The 16,932-nt window shown below is 43.6% G+C and overlaps 1 long non-coding RNA gene across 1 annotated transcript; it reads left to right on the plus strand.

The window, feature by feature from the left end:
• Window positions 1–9,393: 9,393 nt before the first annotated feature.
• LOC106595088 (uncharacterized) lies at window positions 9,394–16,606 on the plus strand. Its single transcript, XR_006769435.1, has 3 exons — window positions 9,394–9,942; window positions 16,165–16,281; window positions 16,553–16,606. It is a non-coding gene; the product is annotated as an uncharacterized lncRNA (long non-coding RNA).
• The last annotated feature ends 326 nt before the right edge of the window (window positions 16,607–16,932 follow it).

Genomic DNA, 16,932 nt, shown 5'->3' on the forward strand with positions numbered 1-16,932 from the left:
GGCGGGCGGGAGGGCTGCGCCCGGCTGGCGGGCGGCGATAGCTGCGCCCGGCTGGCGGGGCGTCCCCTGGCGGCTCCGGCGACACTGACCCAGGATTCACCAGGCTGAGGACACATTTAAGAGACCTGGCCCTAGGCGCAGGCACAGGCTGGCGGGCGGCTTTGGACCGGCGGGCGGCTCTGGCGGCTTTGGACCGGCGGGCGGCTCTGGCGGCTTTGGACCGGCGGGCGGCTCTGGCAGCTCCGGACAGGCGGGCGGCTCTTGCGGCTCCGGACAGGCGGGCGGCTCTGGCGGCTCCGGACAGGCGGGCGGCTCTGGCGGCCCCGGATAGGCAGGCGGCTCTGGCGGCTCCAGACAGGCGGGCGGCTCTGGTGGCTCCGGACTGGTGGGCAGCTCTGGCAGCTCCGGACTGGCGGCAGCTCTGGCGGCTCTGGACTGGCGAGACCCACTGGAGGCCTAGTCATAGGAGGCAGCACAGGAGAGACCAGGATGGGGAGACCCACTGGAGGCCTGGTCCGTGGAGCAGGCACAGGACTGACCAGGATGGGGAGACCCACTGGAGGCCTGGTCCGTGGATCCGGCACAGGAGAGACCAGGATGGGGAGACCCACTGGAGGCCTGGTCCGTGGAGGAGGCACAGGCTTAACCAGGATGGGGAGACCCACTGGAGGCCTGGTCCGAGGAGGAGGCACAGGATAATCCCGGCTGTGGGGGAGCACTGGAGTTCTGGTACGGACGCTCTTTACCCACACTCCAGGCTGAATGCCCACTTTGGCCCGGCATGGGCGGAGAGCAGGCATTGGGCAAACTGGACCCTCCCAGCTCCCTGGAGACACAGTGCGCAGAGCCGGTGCAGGATACCCTGGCCCGACAAGGCGCACTGGAGACCAGACGCGCTGAGCTGGCACAACCCGTCCTGGCTCGATGCCTGCCCTCGCATGGCACTTGCGGGGGGGTGGTATGTAGCGCACCGAGCTTTGAACGCGCACTGGGGACACCGTGCGCTCCATAGCTTAACACGGTGTCTTACCAGTACCACGCTGCTTCCGGTAAGCACGGGGAGTTGGCTCAGGTCTACCGCCTGACTCCGCCAATCTCCCCGTGTGCCCCCCCCCCCAAAAAAAATTGGGGGCTGCCTCTCGTGTCTGCTGCGCTCCCTTTCCTCATACCAGCGCCTCTCAGCTCTCGCCGCCTCGATCTCCCATTGCGGGCGGCGATAATCCCCAGCTTGAGCCCATGGTCCTTTCCCGTCCAGGATTTCCTCCCAAGTCCACGAATCCTGAACGCTCATCTCCTGGCGCTTCTCCTTCCTCCGCTGCTTGGTATGTTGTTGGTGGGTAATTCTGTAACGGCTGTCGTCGGAAGAAGACCAAGGTGCAGCGGAGTTAGTGTTCATCATAGACGTTTAACCTCTCTAGGCTAGGCGGGACGAATTCGTCCCACCTACGTAACAGCCACTGCCAGCCTGTGGCGCGATTTTCAAAACCTTAAAAATCCTATTACTTCAATTTCTCAAACATATGACTATTTTACAGCCATTTAAAGACAAGACTCTCGTTAATCTAACCACACTGTCCGATTTCAAAAAGGCTTTACAACGAAAACAAAACATTAGATTATGTCAGCAGAGTACCAAGCCAGAAATAATCAGACACCCATTTTTCAAGCCAGCATATAATGTCACCAAAACCCAGAAGACAGCTAAATGCTGCACTCACCTTTGATGATCTTCATCAGATGACAACCCTAGGACATTATGTTATACAATACATGCATGTTTTGTTCAATCAAGTTCATATTTATATCAAAAACCAGCTTTTTACATTAGCATGTGACGTTCAGAACTAGCATACCCCCGCAAACTTCCGGGGAATTCGCTAACATTTTACTAAATTACTCACGATAAACGTTCACAAAAAGCATAACAATTATTTTAAGAATTATAGATACAGACCTCCTCTATGCACTCGAAATGTCCGATTTTAAAATAGCTTTTGGTGAAAGCACATTTTGCAATATTCTAAGTACATAGCCCAGGCATCACGGGCTCGCTATTTAGACACCCGGCAAGTTTAGCACTCACCATAATCATATTTACTATTATAAAAGTTTGATTACCTTTTGTTGTCTTCGTCAGAATGCACACCCAGGACTGCTACTTCAATAACAAATGTTGGTTTGGTCCAAAATAATCCATCGTTATATCCGAATAGCGGCGTTTTGTTCGATGCGTTCCAGACACTATCCGAAATAGTAAAGAAGTGTCGGCGCGCATGGCGCAATTCGTGACAATAAAATTCTAAGTATTCCATTACCGTACTTCGAAGCATGTCAACCGCTGTTTAAAATCAATTTTTACGACATTTTTCTCGTAGAAAAGCGATAATATTCCGACAGGGAATCTCCTTTTCGGCAAACAGAGGAAAAAAATCCCAAAGGCGGGGGCGGTCGGGGTCACGCGCATAAGCCCAGTGTCCCTTGATTGGCCACTTGAGAAAGGCGATAATGTGTTTCAGCCTGGGGCTGGAATGACGACATTATGTTTTTCCCGGGCTCTGAGCGCCTATGGACGACGTGGGAAGTGTCACGTTAGAGCAGAGATCCTTAGTAAATGATAGAGATGGAAAAAAAGTTCAAGAAATGGTCAGACAGGCCACTTCCTGTAAAGGAATCTCTCAGGTTTTGACCTGCCATTTGAGTTCTGTTATACTCACAGACACCATTCAAACAGTTTTAGAAAATTTAGGGTGTTTTCTATCCATATGTAATAAGTATATGCATATTCTAGTTACTGGGTAGGAGTGGTAACCAGATTAAATCGGGTATGTTTTTTATCCAGCCGTGTCAATACTGCCCCCTATCCTAAACAGGTTAATTGACGAAAGAACACTATACAAAAAAACAGGAAAAACAACAGCCAAACAGTACTGACAGGTAACACACTGAACAGAAACAATTACCCACAAAACCCAAAGGAAAAACATGCTCCTTATGTGTGACTCCCAATCAGCAACAACGAACTTCAGCTGTGCCTGATTTGGAGCCACACACGGCCCAAAACAAAGAAATACAAAAAAATTAAAAAAGGAACATAGAACGCCCACCCAATGTAACACCCTGGCCTAACCAAAATAAAGAACAAAAAAAAAACTCTCTATGGCCAGGGCGTTACACCTCTCCCCTCTCTGGGCCCCAAGTGTCTGAGCCCCAGCTAAGGGAGACGTGCAACTGAAAAGACACCAGTGTCCAATGGACACTTTCTAATGACAAGTACCTCAAATAAGCATATTATACTTATAAAACATCTTAATTATCTATGTTACCCAACTAATTCTGATTCGTCCACAGCACTCTTCTTTATTGCCATGTTATAAACAGCAGCACATAGCAATGCTGACCATATTTTGCTTTTATGAGAGCAAGCTCATGCAAGCTGCCTCACTTTCGAGGGGCTGATGCGGTTTCTTCTCTCAATAATTATTTGTCCCATTTTTGAGAAGACCCTCTCAGAGGGAACGGATGAGGCCACTATGCAGAGTCTCCCTGTCATGACTTTAGTAAGCCGTGGGTAGACAGAGGCCTTGTTCTTCCACCAGCTCAGAGGATCTGCAGATCTTTGGAGGAGGGTCTCCACCAAATAGGATCGGACCTCCATTATGGCATCTGCTGAGGGATTCCTTCGTGCTGCATACCCAGTTGCTCTCTCGTCAAACAGCATCCAAACAGCAGACGTTTGTGGCACTACTGCTGGTGCTTCTGCTCCATCTGATCCCTCTTCTTCCTGTTTCCCTGGTACCTGATTCAGCTGACTGCTGGGGCTGTCCCTCCCTGCTAATGAGATTATTGTCACATCCTGACCAGTAATAGGGGTTATTTTGTTATTGTAGTTTGGTCAGGACGTGGCAGGGGGTATTTGGTTTATATGGTTCAGGGTGGTTGTTTATGTAGAGGGGTATTTGATTTATTAATCCAGGGTTTTGGTTATTGTTCTATGTCAGTTTAGTTCTATGTTCAGTCTAGTCGTTTGTATTTCTATGTTTAGTTAATTGGTGTTGGGGCCTTCAGTTGGAGGCAGCTGTCTATCGTTGCCTCTGATTGAAGGTCCTATAAATAGGTATGTGTTTTGTCATGGGATTTTGTGGGAGATTGTTGCTGTGTATAGCTTTGTGCCTTACCGGCCTGTTCTTTGTCGTCGTGTTTTTGTATACGTGTTTGTTTTGGTTTTTCCTTCTTTATCCTTTAATAAAAGAAGATGAGTATACATTTTCCCGCTGCGTCTTTGTCTAAACCCTACGACAACCGTTACAGTTATTCTTTGAAGAGCCTCATCAATTGCTCTGGCATCACTGAAGGCTAACATCTTAAACCTGGGGTCAAGTGCAGCGTTTCTGATAGCACGTGATTATATTCCATTCTGTGGAACTTTCTGTCCATTGATGAACATAGGGTTTCCATCAACTCTGTCACATGTCCTGTGGATACATTTGCTTCTCTCTGGCGGCTGAATGTGATTCGCGCAGACCCTTACACAGGAGTATCATTTTTGAAGCTGTCACATAGCTGAAAAGAGAGAACAGTAACTTAATAGTTCTGTTTCATGTTTTGTCTACTGATTCTACATTCTCATCTACTGCTCATATACATATATAATACTGGATTAAATAATGATGTAGTAATAACTGCTTACTGTACCTCACTGATCTCCACAGTGACCTGCTCCAGGACTCTGCACAACTCCTCCACCACCTCCCATTCCTCTTGGGTCAGAGCATCAACAGGGGTATTGACAATGGCCAGGGTAGAGATGATGGCATCGTTTGACTCAAGAAACCGCTTCAACATATAAAATGTTAAATTCCTCTTTGTTGTGCAGTCTTGTTTAGGCCTCAGCTCAGGCATCCCCATCTGACGTTGTGTAGACTTTAGTTTTTCAGCATCTACTGTGATCCTGTGGAAGTATTCAGCAGCTGCTTTCACTTTGTCCACAGTGGGCTTCATCACCTTCAGAGCATCTCTTACAATCAGGTTAATTGTGTGGGCAAGACATGGATGATGGGTCCATTTAAAAATGTTCATGGCTTTGGTTATGTTAGCTGCATTGTCGCTAACACAACAGACAGCTTTTCCATCTACTTGCCATTCTCTGGCCACTCTCAACAGTTCCTCTGTCAAGTTCTCTGAGGTGTGTCTGTCGCTGAACTCAAAGCAGTCCAGAAGACAGCTAGACATTGAAAAATCTTCACTGAAGTGATATGTAACCGACATGTAAGAAGTGGTTACCCTTGATGTCCAGCAGTCAGTGGTAAGGCAAACTGCAGTAGCTTTTGGACTCTTTCCCTCAATGAAGCCTGTGTGCTCTCGTACAGCTGTGGAATAAGTGATTTTGAAAGGGTTTTCCTACTTGGAATTGGTTACATTGGATTTAGACTATTGCAATAATTTCTAAAACGTCTGTCCTCCACGATCAAAAATGTATGGAAATCGGTGGCAATCATTTTAGCTAATGCAATATCAATTTGCCTTGTTTTGCCTCAGACATAGACTTTGGCATAAACTGGTCCATAGAAGACTGCATTTCTGTGGGTCGCGGAGTAGGCCTACTTGACTGAGTTGTTTCTTCTACCTGTTAAATCCCGTGGCGGGCTTCTCCCTCTCTCGTTGAAGGATGCTGGCTATCTCTGTCCGGTTCTCCTCTTTTCACTAGATGGACGGTATCTTAAGTGTTTAACCTCTGTATCCGAAGACCAAACTTTTTAATATTATTTTCGGGGCGCCACAAACAGACTGGACACATGATGTTTTTTCTGATGATAACTAGTTCATTGAAACCACCAGTGAGCCCAGCTTCATAATATTACGTTATGTCCCTTGTGATTTAGTAATGGCTAAAAAAACAGGCCTTATTTTAGGTCATTTTTCACCCTATTAGTTCTATCGAGCAACACTTTTTTTGACAACTTATTGTTTCTAAATGGCTGCTGGGTAATTTGATATCCATCAACATTTTCATTCGTAGGCATTGAATTGAGCAAATGTTGTGCAGGTTCACTGAGTTGCAAACCAAGTGGATAGGTCTAGCTCATTGATTTGTAGATCTGACACAGTTGCTACCTCAGATTATGAGCCTAGCAAGTGTCATGAATGAGTTATGTCATACCTGCAGAAGGCCACTATTTTTTACCTTATATACCCGAAACCTAAAAATCTATCAAATGTATTCATAAAGCCCTTTTTACATCAGCAGATGTCACAAAGTGCTATACAGAAACTCTAACCCTAGGTATAACCTATTTTTGCCTTAACCCTAACCCCTAACCTACATACAAACTTTTTTATCCCTAACTCTACGTATAACCTACTTCAACCCTAACCCCTAACCCTAGGTATAACCTATTTTAGCCTTAACCCTAATTCTAGGGTAGGGTAGCCGAGAACACTTTTAGAAACTAGTTTAGTAATAACATTATGTTAGTAAATACAATTATTGTACTAAATAGCATTTTGATTATTTTGTTAATCAAAACCTGTCTAAGCATTTTTTTGTTTTGTTAATTTCATATATTATTGCAAGGCAGAACACTTGATAAACAAGCCACATTATTTTTATTTTTCAAATGTGGTTTGAACTGTGACCTCTATGTGAGTAACCTCTATGAGAAGGTCCAGCAATTGGTGTGGGGCAGGTTTGAGACTGATCTAAGGAATTAACCAGAAAAATACACTTTATTTCTCAGCTGCCTCACCAATGTCTGTTCCTGAATTAATAACTTTTAACCTCTATGGGCTAGGTGGGACGCAAGCGTCCCACCCGTGGTGCACTCCATCAACAGCAGGTGCATTTCAAGAGCGGCAAATTTGAATCCAAATAAATGTCAAAATTCAAATTTTTCAAACATACAACTATTTTACACCCTTTGAAAGATAAACATCTCCTTCATCTAACCACGTTTTACGATTTCAAAAAGGTTTTACGGCGAAAGCATAAATTTAGAGTATGTTAGGACAGTACATTTACAAGAGTTGTGTGTAATGTTTTGTCAATTCAAAGACAGGGTCACCAAAACCATAAAACCAGCTAAAATGATGCACTAACCTTTTACAATCTCCATCAGATGACACTCCTAGGACATTATGTTAGACAATGCATGCATTTTTAGTTCTATCAAGTTCATATTTATATCCAAAAACAGCGTTTTACTATGGCATTGATGTTGAGGAAATCGTTTCCCTCCAATAACCGGCAGTCAAGTCAGCACCACAAATTAAATAATTAAAATTAGAAAACATTGGTAAAATATTATATTGTCATTTAAAGAATTATAGATTTACATCTCTTGAACGCAATCAACTTGCCAGATTTAAAAATAACCTTACTGGGAAATCACACTTTGCAATAATCTGAGCACTGCGCCCAGAAAAATACGGCGTTGCGATACAGACTAGCCGTCATGTTGGGGAGATCTAAAATCGAAAATACTATGTAAATAATCCATTACCTTTGATTCTCTTCATCAGATGTCACTTCCAGGTATCACAGGTCCATAACGAATGTAGTTTTGTTCAAAAAAGCTCATCATTTATGTCCAAAAATCTCCGTCTTGTTAGCACATGATCTAAGCCCGCCGGACTTCACTTCATGAACGAGGAAAAAAATATATTTACGTTCGTTCAAACATGTCAAACGTTGTATAGCATAAATCATTAGTGCCTTTTTTAACCAGAACATGAATAATATTCAAGGTGGACGAACGCATTCTCTTTTATAACGTATTGGAACGAGGGGTACCCAACATGAACTCACGCGCCAGGTGTCTAATGGGCCATCATCGTTCCATGGCTCTTGTTCGGTCAGATCTCCCTCCAGAAGACTCAAAACACTTTGTAAAGGCTGGTGACATCTAGTGGAAGCAATAGGAAGTGCCAAAATATTCCTCAGCCCCTGTGTTTTTCAATGGCATAGGTTTAAAGGTAATACAACACATCAGGTATCCACTTCCTGTCAGAAAATGTCTCAGGGTTTTGCCTGCCAAATGAGTTCTGTTATACTCACAGACACCATTCAAACAGTTTTAGAAACTTTAGGGTGTTTTCTATCCATATATAATAAGTATATGCATATTCTAGTTACTGGGTAGGATTGGTAACCAGATTAAATCGGGTAAATTTTTTTATCCAGCCGTGCAAATACTGCCCCCTAGCCCTAACAGGTTTTAATTGCTAAATATTTCCAATAGATGGAAGCATAAGATCACGAAGCATCAGTTATAGGCTACAAGCAGCATTATGATTGACATAAAATAGTATGCAATAACAGACTATATGTCCCATGATTTTCTAAAATGGTTACATTACTTTAGTTAGCTATATATCTCGTATTAGGCCTGTGTTACTTTTGGGAGAGCAAAACAAATGTGACTATAGCAGGTGTTGAACCCCGGGTAAAATATCACTAGTCAGAACCTCAACCTTAGTATACATGCGTTATAAAAAATCATGTTAATATCTGATATTGCGAGTAAACAACCTCGGAATAGAAAAGACAAGTCTTCCAGACCTCCAATAAATTACATCATTCAACCCTCCCAGTTAGCAAATTTACCTCAACATGCCCCTCGAGAAGGCAGAGTGACGACACAAGCTTTTTAGCGAGGCTGAGTTGACTACTAGCGGGAGAAGGCAGAGCAGGTTGATGAATTTGACAATGAATGTACATGGAAGAGGTGACTAAATTAATGTTCAGGCTTATTGATAATCATCATTATATTACGTCACAGTAATCTGTTAAATGCTTTTTCAGTCCTTCCTCTTGCGTTAGCAGTGTGGAAAGGGACAGAAAGAAGCTCACACAGGAGTTTTCCTGTGAGGGGGAGTGGTGGTGCATCCAGGGAGAAAACTAAACTTATCTTCTGAAATGTCATTTGTGGTCTTATGCTGCCATCTATTGGAATTATGTAGCAACTGCAGTAGTACTGAATAATGTGTAATTCCTTACTAAAGTAGTAATTACTAAGAATTGTCAAATATAAAATCTTTTAGTTCATCTTACCACTTACAACCAAAACCACTTATATCATAACAAACAATGAAACTGACATAAACCAAAAACAACATACATTTATTTAATTATAAATATATATATATATATATATATATATATATATATATATATATATATATATATATATATATATATATATAAAAAGACAAGAGTGTGACTTGTCTTTTTATATAGAGTTATATATATATATATATATATAACTATTTATTTAGATGGGTGACGTTATCTGCCAAAGTAACAGCCCTGTAGACAAAGAAGAGCTCTCCAGTAGATACCAAAATGTTCAAAGGCCATTTTCTCAAAAATGAGGTTACAAGTTTATCAACATTCAAAGCAGAATGACTTTCCCATTGTTCCTCAACTGTAGTGTATGATATACCATTTTATAGCCCTGACTCTCTACTTTTATCCAATGTAAAAAACACTTTTTCAAATTTTGCTACATAAGACAAAATTCAGCCGTTTGGTCACATTTGAGGGTGAGGCAGATATATAACAATTTGCGGAAAAAAATATTATTATTTGTCCCTCTGAAATGACACCATCAAGTGATAGATTTTGAACAAATGCATGTCGGTCATTGAACAACCCTATCCCTTGATTATCTAGTGAAAAAAAAAATATTTTCTTTCATAATTTCTTTAAACAATTAATTTACAAACGTTTCAGAAAATGGATATATAGCATTTAAGAATGAATCTCTTATGTTTCCCCATCTGAGCTCAGAGTAGATGAGAGATGTTATGTTTGTCTCTGTTTTGTTGAAGCCCAATCAAGCAGGAGAGACCAGCCTCCCCTGTACCCAGCTGTGTGTCCATGAAGAGTGACTGGTCTATGTTTGAACCTATATACTTTAGAGAGGGAGACTTTTCTACTGAACAAAGGTAAGAAGAACTCATGAGTCATGGTCAGTGAGTTAAACAACACTGTCTCTAGTCATTTCTCCTCTCCCATTTTCCCATTTCTTTTTGTTGTTTTCATAATCCATAGGCTAATCCCTTTGTCCATTTTCATAGTCCTAAAACAATATTAAACAAACACAACGTTCCCTCCCTTTGTGTGTGTGAGAGAGAGTGTGTGTGTGCTGTCCCTGGATGAGGAGATGTAATCTCTATCTTGATTGCCTAGTCACTTTTAACCCTACCTACATGTACATATTACCTCAATTACCTCAACTACCTGCTACCCCTGCACATTGACTCAGTACTGGTACTCCTTATAGCCTCATTATTGTTACTCTATTGTGTTACTATTTCCTTTTTTTATTTAGCACATTTTTCTTACTACGAGTGTTTTCTGCATTTTTTGGAAAGGGCTCGTCAGTAAGCATTTCATTAAAAAAAAAAAAAAAAAAAAGTAAGCATTTCATGGTAAAGTGTAAACCTTTTGTATTCTGCGCATGTGACAAATTCAATTTGGTTTATTTGAAGCGTGTGCGTAAAAACATGTCATCGGGTCGAACGGTCATCTCGCGCCGAACTGCACATGTTCAGGCCGTCAAATCAAAGCCACTCCTTCATTATAAAGTTGTTTTTGACCAACATGGAAATGTGTCAGTTTGTCCCTTTCATGAGGTTGGAGTAATAACAAGTTAAATTACTTAAGACAGAACATTTTCAAAATTAACAAATAAGGAAGTTATTTTTACCTCTTAAATTGACTTGTCAAACCCAAACCCTGGCCTGGTCTGCTTCATATGCGTTTACAGTAGACATTTTTTACATCAGCAGTTGTCACAAAGGGCTTAAATAGAAACCCAGTCTAAAACCCCAAACAGCAAGCAATGCAGATGTAGAAGCGCGGTGGCTAGGAAAAACTCCCTGGAATAGCAGGAACCTAGGAAGAAACTTAGAGAGGAACCAGGCTCTGAGGGGTGGCCAGCACCTCAGGAGTAAATGTCAGTTGGCTCTTCATAGCCTAGCATTCAGAGGTAGAGGTAGAGGTAGAGAGGTAGAGAAGTAGAGGTAGAGAGAGAGAGAGAGAGAGAGAGAGAGAGAGAGAGAGAGAGAGAGAGAGAGAGAGAGAGAGAGAGAGAGAGGGACAAGGTATCACGTCTGGTGAACAGGTCAGAGTTCATATCCTCAGTCAGACCAGTAGAAACTGGATCAGCAGCACTACAAGGTATCACGTCTGGTGAACAGGTCAGAATTCATATCCTCAGTCAGACCAGTAGAAACTGGATCAGCAGCACTACAAGGTATCACGTCTGGTGAACAGGTCAGAATTCATATCCTCAGTCAGACCAGTAGAAACTGGATCAGCAGCGCTACAAGGTATCACGTCTGGTGAACAGGTCAGAGTTCATATCCTCAGTCAGACCAGTAGAAACTGGATCAGCAGCACTACAAGGTGTCACATCCGGTGGATCATGTATCAATACTGATAGGATGGGAAAAAAGGGAGCACTGCTCTCAGATCAGTTTTCTCCATTCAAATCTTTCCTTAACATTATAACTATTTCACAAAACTGATGACGGATCAGCACCTCGAGAAATTGTATCACCTATGGCAGCAAATATTGAGGAGGCTTATTCTAATGCTTACCCAATAAAAGTGCGCTAAATCACAGATTTGACACATCATTGTGTTCATGTTAGGTTACACATCATGAAATATATTGAGACAAATGACAGACAGTAGCCTACAAGTAGCAAAATAGAAGTCAATATATTGAACATGGAATATATTTCAATATGATTGAAATTGACCTAAAGCCTACTGCTGATATTTTAATGCAGTCATCTCGGTTTTCATTTGAAGCATAATTTCAAACGTCCCTTGTTTGAATCAATTGTAAAGATATTGGCAACTTTGTAGTTATCGGGGGTCACAGAGAGACTGATAAACCATGTGATTCTATGTTTAGCAGAGATCTTCTGTGAATAAAGTCACGTGGAAGTGCAAAAAAACATTTAACGACTCACTCAGCTGTTCTACAGTGGTCTGAGGGAGGAGGTAGATCACTCAGCTGTTCGACAGTGGTCTGAGGGACGAGGTAGATCACTCAGCTGTTCTACAGTGGTCTGAGGGAGGAGGTAGATCACTCAGCTGTTCTAGAGTGGTCTGAGGGAGGAGGTAGATCACTCAGCTGTTCTACAGTGGTCTGAGACAGTAGGTAGATCACTCAGCTGTTCTACAGTGGTCTGAGGGAGGAGGTAGATTACTCAGCTGTTCTAGTGGTCTGAGACAGGAGGTAGATCACTCAGCTGTTCTAGTGGTCTGAGGGAGGAGGTAGATCACTCAGCTGTTCTACAGTGGTCTGAGGGAGGAGGTAGATCACTCAGCTGTTCTACAGTGGTCTGAGGGAGGAGGTAGATCACTCAGCAGTTATAGTGGTCTGAGGGAGGAGGTAGATCACTCAGCTGTTCTAGTGGTCTGAGGGAGGAAGTATATTACTCAGCTGTTCTAAAGTGGTCTGAGGCAGGACGTAGATCACTCAGCTGTTCTAAAGTGGTCTGAGACAGGAGGTAGATTACTCAGCTGTTCTAGTGGTGTGAGGGAGGAGGTAGATCACTCAGCTGTTCTACAGTGGACTGAGACAGGAGGTAGATCACTCAGCTGTTCTAGTGGTCTGAGGGAGGAGGTAGATCACTCAGCTGTTCTACAGTGGTCTGAGGGAGGAGGTAGATTACTCAGCTGTTCTACAGTGGTCTGAGGGAGGAGGTAGATCACTCAGCTGTTCTAGTGGTCTGAGACAGGAGGTAGATCACTCAGCTGTTCTAGTGGTCTGAGACAGGAGGTAGATGACTCAGCTGTTCTAGTGCTCTGAGACAGGAGGTAGATTACTCAGCTGTTCTAGTGGTCTGAGGGAGGAGGTAGATTACTCAGCTGTTCTAGTGGTCTGAGACAGGAGGTAGATTACTCAGCTGTTCTAGTGGTCTGAGGGAGGAGGTAGATTACTCAGCTGTTCTAGTGGTCTGAGGGAGGAGGTAGATTACTCAGCTTTTCTAGTGGTCTGAGACAGGAGGTAGATTACTCAGCTGTTCTAGTGGTCTGAGGGAGGAGGTAGATTACTCAGCTGTTCTAGTGGTCTGAGGGAGGAGGTAGATCACTCAGCTGTTCAACAGTGGTCTGAGGGAGGAGGTAGATTACTCAGCTGTTCTACAGTGGTCTGAGACAGGAGGTAGATCACTCAGCTGTTCTAGTGGTCTGAGACAGGAGGTAGATCACTCAGCTGTTCTAGTGGTCTGAGACAGGAGGTAGATCACTCAGCTGTTCTACAGTGGTCTGAGGGAGGAGGTAGATCACTCAGCTGTTCTAGTGGTCTGAGGGAGGAGGTAGATCACTCAGCTGTTCTAGTGGTCTGAGGGAGGAGGTAGATCACTCAGCTGTTCTAGTGGTCTGAGGGAGGAGGTAGATTACTCAGCTGTTCTACAGTGGTCTGAGGGAGGAGGTAGATCACTCAGCTGTTCTACAGTGGTCTGAGGGAGGAGGTAGATCACTCAGCTGTTCTAGTGGTCTGAGGGAGGAGGTAGATTACTCAGCTTTTCTACAGTGGTCTGAGGGAGGAGGTAGATTACTCAGCTGTTATACAGTGGTCTGAGACAGGAGGTAGATCACTCAGCTGTTCTACAGTGGTCTGAGGGAGGAGGTAGATCATTAAGCTGTTCGACAGTGGTCTGAGGGAGGAGGTAGATTACTCAGCTGTTCTAGTGGTCTGAGGGAGGAGGTAGATTACTCAGCTGTTCAAGTGGTCTGAGGGAGGAGGTAGATTACTCAGATGTTCTAGTGGTCTGAGGGTGGATGTAGATTACTCAGCTGTTCAAGTGGTCTGAGACAGGAGGTAGATCACTCAGCTGTTCTAGTGGTCTGAGACAGGAGGTAGATCACTCAACTGTTCTAGTGGTCTGAGACAGGAGGTAGATCACTCAGCTGTTCTACAGTGGTCTGAGGGAGGAGGTAGATCACTCAGCTGTTCTACAGTGGTCTGAGGGAGGAGGTAGATCACTCAGCTGTTCTAGTTGTCTGAGGGAGGAGGTAGATCACTCAGCTGTTCTACAGTGGTCTGAGGGAGGAGGTAGATCACTCAGCTGTTCTACAGTGGTCTGAGGGAGGAGGTAGATCACTCAGCTGTTCTACAGTGGTCTGAGGGAGGAGGTAGATCACTCAGCTGTTCTACAGTGGTCTGAGACAGGATGTAGATCACTCAGCTGTTCTACAGTGGTCTGAGACAGGAGGTAGATTACTCAGCTGTTCTAGTGGTCTGAGGGTGGACGTAGATTACTCAGCTGTTCTAGTGGTCTGAGGGAGGAGGTAGATTACTCAGCTGTTCTAGTGGTCTGAGACAGGTTGTAGATTACTCAGCTGTTCTAGTGGTCTGAGGGAGGAGGTAGATTACTCAGCTGTTCTAGTTGTCTGAGACAGGAGGTAGATTACTCAGCTGTTCTAGTGGTCTGAGACAGGAGGTAGATCACTCAGCTGTTCTGGTGCTCTGAGACAGGAGGTAGATCACTCAGCTGTTCTAGTGGTCTGAGACAGGAGGTAGATTACTCAGCTGTTCTAGTGGTCTGAGACAGGAGGTAGATTACTCAGCTGTTCTAGTGGTCTGAGACAGGAGGTAGATCACTCAGCTGTTCTAGTGGTCTGAGGGAGGAGGTAGATCACTCAGCTGTTCTAGTTGTCTGAGGGAGGAGGTAGATCACTCAGCTGTTCTACAGTGGTCTGAGGGAGGAGGTAGATCACTCAGCTGTTCTACAGTGGTCTGAGGGAGGAGGTAGATCACTCAGCTGTTCTACAGTGGTCTGAGGGAGGAGGTAGATCACTCAGCTGTTCTACAGTGGTCTGAGACAGGATGTAGATCACTCAGCTGTTCTACAGTGGTCTGAGACAGGAGGTAGATTACTCAGCTGTTCTAGTGGTCTGAGGGTGGACGTAGATTACTCAGCTGTTCTAGTGGTCTGAGGGAGGAGGTAGATTACTCAGCTGTTCTAGTGGTCTGAGACAGGTTGTAGATTACTCAGCTGTTCTAGTGGTCTGAGGGAGGAGGTAGATTACTCAGCTGTTCTAGTGGTCTGAGACAGGAGGTAGATTACTCAGCTGTTCTAGTGGTCTGAGACAGGAGGTAGATCACTCAGCTGTTCTGGTGCTCTGAGACAGGAGGTAGATCACTCAGCTGTTCTAGTGGTCTGAGACAGGAGGTAGATTACTCAGCTGTTCTAGTGGTCTGAGACAGGAGGTAGATTACTCAGCTGTTCTAGTGGTCTGAGACAGGAGGTAGATCACTCAGCTGTTCTAGTGGTCTGAGGGAGGAGGTAGATCACTCAGCTGTTCTACAGTGGTCTGAGGGAGGAGGTAGATCACTCAGCTGTTCTACAGTGGTCTGAGACAGGAGGTAGATCACTCAGCTGTTCTACAGTGGTCTGAGGGAAGAGGTATATCACTCAGCTGTTCTAGTGGTCTGAGACAGGTTGTAGATTACTCAGCTGTTCTAGTGGTCTGAGACAGGAGGTAGATTACTCAGCTGTTCTAGTGGTCTGAGACAGGAGGTAGATCACTCAGCTGTTCTGGTGCTCTGAGACAGGAGGTAGATCACTCAGCTGTTCTAGTAGTCTGAGGGAGATGTTAGAGTACGAGCGTTTTCAAGTGAAACGTTAATAACAATTTGTACAGTTCTTATAGTTACTTGTTACATTTGACTGTATAAAAGCTAGTATTACTACTGATTACTCTGAGAGTGAGGCAGATATATATTATTACTGTGTAAAACCTAGCAGTACTACTGATTTCTCTGAGAGTGAGGCAGATATATATTGATACAGTGTAAAACCTAGCAGTACTACTGATTTCTCTGAGAGTGAGACAGATAAGTAGCATTTAGCAACAAAAAAACATGATTATTTGTCTCTCTGAAATGAAACCATCAGGTGATAGATTACAATCAAATACACGTCCGTTATTGAACAACCCCATGCCATGATTAGATAGTGAGAAAACACAATAATTTATTTGATCATTTCTTTAAACAATAAAAGTATAATATATAATATAATTTACGAACATTTCTGAAAATTGATATATAGGATTTTTGGAATGAAACTCTTCTAATGTTTCCCCATCTGAGCTCAGAGTAGATGAGAGATGTAATGTTTGTCTCTGTTGTGTGGAAGTCCAATCAAGGAGGAGAATCTAGCCTCCCCTGTACCCAGCTGTATGTCCATGAAGAGTGACATGTCTATGGAACGTCCGATAGACTTTAGAGAGGGAGACTTTTCTACTGAACAAAGGTAAGAAAAACTCATGGGTCATGGTCAGTGAGATAAACAACACTGTCTCTAGTCATTTCTCCTCTCCCATTTTACCATTTCCATTTGTTGTTTTCATAATCCATAGACTAATCATTTTGTCAATTTCATAGTCCTAAAACAATATTTTCCTAATTCCCTCCATGTGTTCGTGTGTGTGTGTGTGTGTGTGTGTGTGTGTGTGTGTGTGTGTGTGTGTGTGTGTGTGTGTACTCCCTGGATGAGGAGACGTAATGTCATGGTTTGTCCACAGAAACCAACAGGAGAGATCAGAGTCAGAGATTCTCAGTGGTCAGTCTTCCCAGAGTCATCAAACAGACCTGGACTCCATATTCAGTGTATGTGGTCCTGTTATGAACATTTGTTTTTGTTTCCTCAAGTAAAGTTGATCTGTCAATCATTCATCAGTGTGTTAATGAGAAAGCATTTCTTCTCTTGCTTAACTTATTCACTTAATTTTTTTCAGTTGCTTGAAGAGAATATTATTACATTTGTAAAGAACGAGCTGAAGATGTTCAAGAGGATTCTTAGTCCAGAACTCCCAGAAGGCTTTGAGAGTCAGAAGCAGGATAAGGAAGTGGTGGGTGCTGAAGATGAGAAGCAGGAGAGAAGTGCCAGAGAGGGGGCTCTGAA

The sequence above is a fragment of the Salmo salar genome, chromosome ssa03 (assembly GCF_905237065.1).
Source record: "Salmo salar chromosome ssa03, Ssal_v3.1, whole genome shotgun sequence".
NCBI lineage: Eukaryota > Metazoa > Chordata > Actinopteri > Salmoniformes > Salmonidae > Salmo > Salmo salar.